Raw genomic sequence first — 7,647 nt, 5'->3', positions numbered from 1 at the left:
AGCTGGGTTTGGGGTTTTGATATAAAAATGTGTTTCTTAGTATTGATCATGATCAAGAAAGTTTGAGAGCAACTGTACTACCAGACTTTATGCATAGTGGGCACTTGATAAATAAATGTTTAATAACAAGGAGGAAAGCAAAGAGAGATTGAGAAAAGAGGAAAAGAAAGAGGCAAGGAGGAACGGAGGAAGGAATAACAGAAGGGCATTAGGACAGTTTTCTGTCCTCAATATGAGCAGAAATCATGGGCCCTGCCAGGCATGATTTACATAATTTGGGAAAAGTTTTGATGAAACTGAGACAGACAGAAAAAGACAGATAGGGAGTAACCAAAGAGTTCACAAACCAAAACCTCATAAATCAGTCCTGACATTTCATCATCTCATTTTTGACTCATTCTGGTTTGTGAGCCTTGATATAGGAGTTTGCAATAAATTTTAATTTCCTGTTGGTTTGAGAAAATTCAAGACTGTGATATTTGAAAATAGTTTTAGGCAACCCAGCTCCTTATTGCCAACTGGATTTCTCCTTGATAGGTCTGATTTGATGGTGATTCAAGCATTGCTTTGTAGCCCTAGACTGAAATAACCAGGATAACCCTGATCAGAGCAAAAGATCTTCCAGAAACCTCCTGGGTTTTTTTTTTTATTTTTAATCAGACTACCCATGAACTCAATATATATTGATGCACACAGAAGAAATAATACCAGAGACAAACAGAAACATTTCTTAATGAGAGAGGAATAAATTCAGTAGGAGAAAATAGCAGTCCTAAACATGTATGCACCTCATAAGAGAACTTCAAAAAACATGAAGCAAAACCTGACAGAATTGGAGCCAAGCTGAAAAAGCTCCCAATGGCCAAAGTTGGAACATTCTGAGCAACAAAGTAAATAATGTGGTATTGGATTATATCCTAAAGTATAAAATACATGCCCTTAAATCAACATGGATATAAAAATGATAGAATAGGTAAAAAAAAGAAGACACAAATCTCCTTGTAGAAGTATCCCAAATAATATATATTTCACCCTCCCCTTGAGTGTGGCTGTGCTTAGTGACTTGCTTACAAAGATTGAAGTACGGAAAGGAGAGAAAAAGTAACTTTACAGTGCAGAAACCTGGCAACTGCCGCCTTGGCCTAGTAGTCAATCAATGATAAGTCATTGACAGCATGTACCTTTGATATGATGTGATGCGAATGGCACTTTACCTCTGTGATCTTCCTTCTCCAAACCCATAGCATCAGTCTAACCATTAGAAAAACATCAGACAAACCCACATTGAGGAATAGTGTACACAATATTGGACGAGAACTCCTCAAAACTGTCAAGGTCCTTAAAAATAAGGGAAGTCTGGAGAAACTGTCATAGACAAGAAGAGGCTAAGGAGATTTAATGGCTAAATGGTATGTAATATCCTGGATTAGATCTTGGAAAACAAAACGGATACTAAGGAAGAAATAATGCCATTGAATAAAATATAGGGTCTGGTTAAAAGCCATGTTGGTTCCTTTGTGCAACAAACGAACTACAGTAATGTAAGATATTAACAGCAGGGGAAACTGGGTTCAATGCATGTGGGAATGCTCTGTACTCTGAAACCCAAAACTATTATAAAAATAAGAGTAAAGAATCAGAACTAAAAGGAAAAAGACAAATATAGGAGATTTCAATATTTATCTCTCAATAAATTGACAGAAGTAGACAAAAATTAGTAAAAATTAGAAGTCGTGCACAACACTATTCATCAATCTACCTAATTGACATTTAGAGAACACTCCATCCAACAAGAGCAAAATACATACTCTTTTCAAGAGAACATGAAATATCTACAAAGATAGACCATATCCTAGGCTGTAAAACATGTCTCAGTAAGTTTTAAAATATTTAAATCATATACTGTGTATTATTCTCTGACCACAAAAATTAAGCTCTAAACAAAAAGATATTGGAAAATTCCCAAATATTTGGAAATTTAAAAGCTTACTTCTGGCCAGGGGGAGTGGATCATGCCTGTAATACTAGCACTTTGTGAGGCTGAGGTGGGAGGATTGCTTGAGTCCAGGAGTTTGAGACAACTTGGGCAAGATAGCAAAAACTCATCTCTACAAAAAAATAAATAAATAAATTTCTTAATTATCCAGGTGTGGTGGTGCATGCCTGTGGTCTCAGCTACTCAGCAGGCTGAGGTGGGGGGATCACTTGAGCCCATCAGGTGGAGGCTATAGTGAGCTATGATCACACCACTGCCATCTAGCTTGGTTGACAGAGTGGGACCCTGTCTCAAAAACAAACAAACAAACAAGAAACAAAACAAAACAAAATCAAAACTCCCCTCACTTCTAAATATTTCATGGATCCCAGAAGAAATTGTAAGGAAAATTAGAAAGTAGTTTTAAATGAATGGTAATGAAAACACAATGTATCAAAACTTGTGAAATCAACCAGTACAATGATTCAAGAGAAATTTGTAATATTTAATGCTTAAATTAGAAAAGAAGGAAGATTTCGCATCAATGACCTCAGTTTCCTCCTTATGAAACTAGAAAAAGAAAAGCAAACTAAACCCCTAAAAAATAAAAACAAAAGAAATAATAAAAATGAGAGCATAAATAAATGAAACAAAATGGAAGAAAAAGAGAGAAATTAAAAGCTTTGACAGAATTAATAAAATGGATCTACCTCTAGTGAGACTGATTTTAAAAAACAGGAGACCAAAATCACCAATATCTGGCATGAATGAGAAGACAGCACTACAGATCCAACAGACATTAAAAGAAATACAAGAGGGCTGGGTGTGGTGGCTCACACCTGTAATCCCAGCACTTTGGGAGGCTGAGGTGGGTGGATTGCCTGAGACCGGGAGTTGGAGACCAACCTCGCCAATATGGCAAAACCCCATCTCTACTAAAAATACAAAAACTTAGCTGGGGATGGTGGTGCATGCCTGTGATCCCAGCTACTCAGGAGGATAAGACATGAGAATCGCTTGAACTAGGAGGCAGAGGTTGCACTGAGTTGAGATCACGACATTGTAGCTGCACTCCAGCCTGTGTGACAGAGCAAGACTCTGTCTCAAAAAAAAAAAAAAGAAAGAAAGAAAGAAATATAAGGGGAAACACCCCAATAAAAAGAAAAGAATAGGCAAATGATTTGAACAAACACTTTACCAAAGGTGAGATATGGGTGGTTAAAAACAGAACAGAACAAAACAGAAACAGACCAAAAAACAAAAATTACTTACTATCATTCATCATTAGGAAAAAACAAATTAAAACCCCAATCAGATACTATTACACACCTGTTTAAATGGCTTAAAGAGTTCTTTATATATTCTGGCTACAATCTTTTATAATATATATATATTTCACAAGTATTTTCTCCAACTCTGTGGCTTGCCTTTTCATTTTCTTAACAGTGATTTTTGAAGAGCTAAAGTTTATAATTTTAAAGAAGTCTAGTTAATTAATTTTTATCTTTCAAGGTTTGTGCTTTTTGTATCCTGTATAATAAAGTCTTTGTGTTAACCCAGTTCAATTTTTTAAAACATATTTTCTTCTAGAAGCTTTATACTTTAGCTCTTACAGTTAGTTCTATTATCCATTTATGTAAACAAATTGTGTATAAGGTGTGAGATCAGAGTAAAGAATCATTTTATTTTCTTATGGACATCCAGTGGCTTTTTGAAAAGACTTTCCCTATGGAATTACATTGGCACCTTCACTGAAAATCAATTGACAATATATGTGTGGATCTATTTCTAGGCCCCCATTCTGTTCCATGGATCTATCTGTCTACCCAACACCACATTGCCCTAATTATGTAGCTTTGTGGTAAATCTTAAAATCAGGCAGTGTAATTCCTCCAACTTTTATCTTTTTCAAAATAATTTTGAGAATTTTAGTTATTTTGCATTTTAATAAAAATGTTTAAATAACTATCGATTTCTACAAAAAATCTGTTAGAATATTGATTTGGATTGTGTTGAGTCTATAGATTAATTTGGGAAGCACTGAGATTTTAACATTATTGAGTTTTCTGACTCATAAATATTGAATATCTCTCTATTAATCTGTCTTTCTTTAATTTCATTCCATGAAGTCTTATGTTTTAGTATCCAGGTGTTGCACACATTTTGTTAAATTTATACCTAGGTATTTTCATGTTTTTAGATGCCATTGTAAGTGTTACGTTTTATTTTATTTTATTTTTCTTTTGAGACGGAATCTCGCTCTGTTGCCCAGGCTGGAGTGCAGTGGCGCAATCTTGGCTCACTACAACCTCCACCTCCTGAGTTCACGCCATTCTCCTGCCTCAGCCTCCCGAGTAGCTGGGACTACAGGGGCCCGCCACCAGGCTCAGCTAATTTTTTGTATTTTAGTAGAGATGGGGTTTCACCGTGTTAGCCAGGATGGTCTCGATCTCATGACCTCGTGATCCGCTCGCCTCGGCCTCCCAAAGTGCTGGGATTACAGGCGTGAGCCACCACGCCCAGCCCAAATGTTATATTTTAAATTCTCAAGTCCTAATTCTTTGTGACTGTGATGTTTAATACTGAGTGGCAACTTGTTTGGATTGAAGGATGCAAAGTATTGTTCCTGGGTGTATCTGTGAGGGTGTTGCCAAAGGAGATTAATATTTGAGTCACTGGACTGGGAAAGGCAGATCCACCCTTAATCTGGGTGGTAACAATCTAATCAGCTAATCTAATCAGCTGCCAATGTGGCCAGCATAAAAGCAGACAGAAGAACGTGAAAACATCAGACTGGCTTAGCCTCCCAGACTACACCTTTCTCCTATGCCAGATGCTTCCTGCCCTTGAACACTGGACTCCAAGTTCTTCAGCTTTGGGACTTGGACTGGCTTCCTTGCTCCTCAGCTTGCAGATGGCCTATTGTGGGACCTTGTGATGGTGTAAGTCAATACTCCCTAATAAACTCTCCTTTATGTATACATCTATCCTATTAGTTCTGTCCTTCTAGAGAACCCTAATATAGTGACCAAAAAAAGATACAATTGATCTTTGTTTAATAAACTTGCATACTTCAACTTTTCTAATCTTACTTATTCATTCTTGTAATCTTTTTGAGAATTCTTTAGGATTTCCCATGTAGATAATTATGTTGCCTACAAATGAAGAAAGTTTTACTTCCTGTCACCCACTCGCCATGCTTCCTCTACCCCCTGCCTCCACCCTACCCCACCTCCGCCCCATTTCCAATATCTCCAGTACAGTGCTGAATATAAGTAGTAAGAGCAGTAAGATAGGACATAATCCTAGAGGAAAGCATTCAGTCTTTTACAACTAACTATAATGTTACCTGTAGGTCTTCCATGCCTGACTTTTGATCAGAATGAAGAAATTTCCATCTATTCCTAGTTTGCTGAGCTTTTATCGTGAATGGATACTGAATGTTGTCAAATGCTTTATGTGCATCTATTGAGATAATTAGTCAATTTTACTTTTTCAGTCTGTTAATATGGTGAATTACACTAATCGCTTTTAGTATTAAACCAACCTTACATTCTGAGACAGATACCAACCACTTGGTCATGATGTATTACCTTTTTTATGTATTACTGGATTTGATTTGTTCAAATCTTTTAAATTTGGGTGTGGGGGCTATGTCACGAGGGAAATTTATTTTTAGTTTTCTTTTTCTGTAATGTCTTTGGTTTTGGTATCAGGGTAAAGCTGGACTCATAAAATGAATTGGGAAGTATTCCCAGTTGAATTGGTAATAGTTATACCTTAATGTTAAGTTCACCACTGAAGCCATCAGATCCTTCTTTGTGAGAAGGATAAGTACAAATCTAATTTCCTTAACTGATAATGGATTACTATCTATTTCTTTTTTAATGAGTTTCAAATAATAGTTTCAAATAATTTTTAATGAGTTTCAAATAATTTTATAATGTTTCAAATAATAAATGAGAAACAAATGGGCAAAAGATTTGAACTGCCAGTTCACCAAAGAAGATATCCAAATGCTAAGTAAGGACATGAAAAATGCTCATTCATCATTAGGGAAACACAACTTAAAAACACAATGAGGTACCATTACATGCATTACAATGGCTAAAATTAAAAATATTTATAATACTACGCATTGGTGAGGACATGGAGCACCTGGAATTCTCTTAATTACTAATGGGAAATGTGAAATGGTGCAGTCCTTTGAAAAACAGTTTAAAAGCTTTTTATAAAATTTAATATACACTTACCATATGACCCAGTAATTCAATTCTAAGATATTTACATTAGAGAAATAAAAACATGTGTTCACCCAAAGATATGTACATAAATGTTCATAGCAATTTCATCTCCAGTAGCTAAAAGCTGAAAATAATTCAAATAACAAATTTGTTTATTCATGTATACACAAATTATAGTATTTCCTTATAACGGAATACTTCTCAATAACAAAAAGAAGTAAACTACTGATACATGTAATAACATGGTGAATCTCAAAGGCATTATGTTAAACGAAAAAGAAGCCAGATATGGAAGACTGCATGCTGTATGTTTCAATTTTTATGAAATTCTAGGGAAAACAAAGCTATAGTAACAGAAACCAGATTAGTCTTTGCCTGAGGCTGGAGATGATGAAATGAGATTAGCTGCACAGAATCATATGAATACCTTTTTGAGTGACAGAAATGTTCTATATCTTGATTGTGGTGGTGATTATACAACTGTATGCACTCATCAAACTATACATTTAAAAATGGGTGGATTTTATTGTATACAAATTATAACTCAATAAAATTATAAATTTTTATAACTGATGAAAAAAAAAAAACAGGTACGGGACTTCACCCCAGAGTGGTAAGGCCCTACAAAGCCACGACATGACACTCTGTGGATGCAGGGAAATGTGAAGAATTTGAGCGATTAAGATTAATGAAATCAATCTGCTATAAAGGGTTTGATTATAATAGAACCTATCAATTGTTGGAGCTAAAAAGAATTCCTTCAATAAATAATTTGTTACTTCATACCCACATTTATGTTGCCTTTTGTTCCCAACTTTTGGCTGGTACTTTGATGTCATTTCATATTACCTCTTGAACTTAAGTCTAATGTTTTTGTGCTTGGATCCCTTTTAGTGACTAAGAGACTAAGAATTTAAAAGTTTTGGTCATCTGGCCAATCTTAGGTGATCTTTACTTAAACTCCTGGGTATTTGCAATGCCAGACTTTTATATATTATTCTTTCTCAGTAGAAAAGCTGAATGACTAAAGACAAAAAAAGTTAATAAGCTATCATGAAAAGCCATTTAGGGATTTTATACACTTTCTCTTTAAACGTAACAAGCCATTCACATGATCACTACAATTTATGGAAAAATAAATTATTGCCATTGCAGACACTGTAGTCAATGAATAAAACCCTTCACCCTATTCCTCTAAGAGTAACATATGCTAGGACTATCTCTTCCTCAAGAGGCCTGATTTCTAGTAATGAGAAAATTGGTTCTGTGCCATAGAATCCTATGAGAAATTGAGATTGGAACCACAACACAGAGAACAGAAACTTTTATACTTTTAAAGTTTCTTCTCCAGTTTGGTATGAACAAAGCTTTGTATGTAAATCAAGAATACAATAAAAAATATTCTCCCACCGGGCGCGGTGGTTCACG

Source organism: Hylobates moloch, unplaced genomic scaffold (genome assembly GCF_009828535.3).
Source record: "Hylobates moloch isolate HMO894 unplaced genomic scaffold, HMol_V3 SCAFFOLD_16, whole genome shotgun sequence".
NCBI lineage: Eukaryota > Metazoa > Chordata > Mammalia > Primates > Hylobatidae > Hylobates > Hylobates moloch.
The sequence above is the reverse complement of the archived record's forward strand: the minus strand, read 5'-3'. Positions refer to the sequence as shown.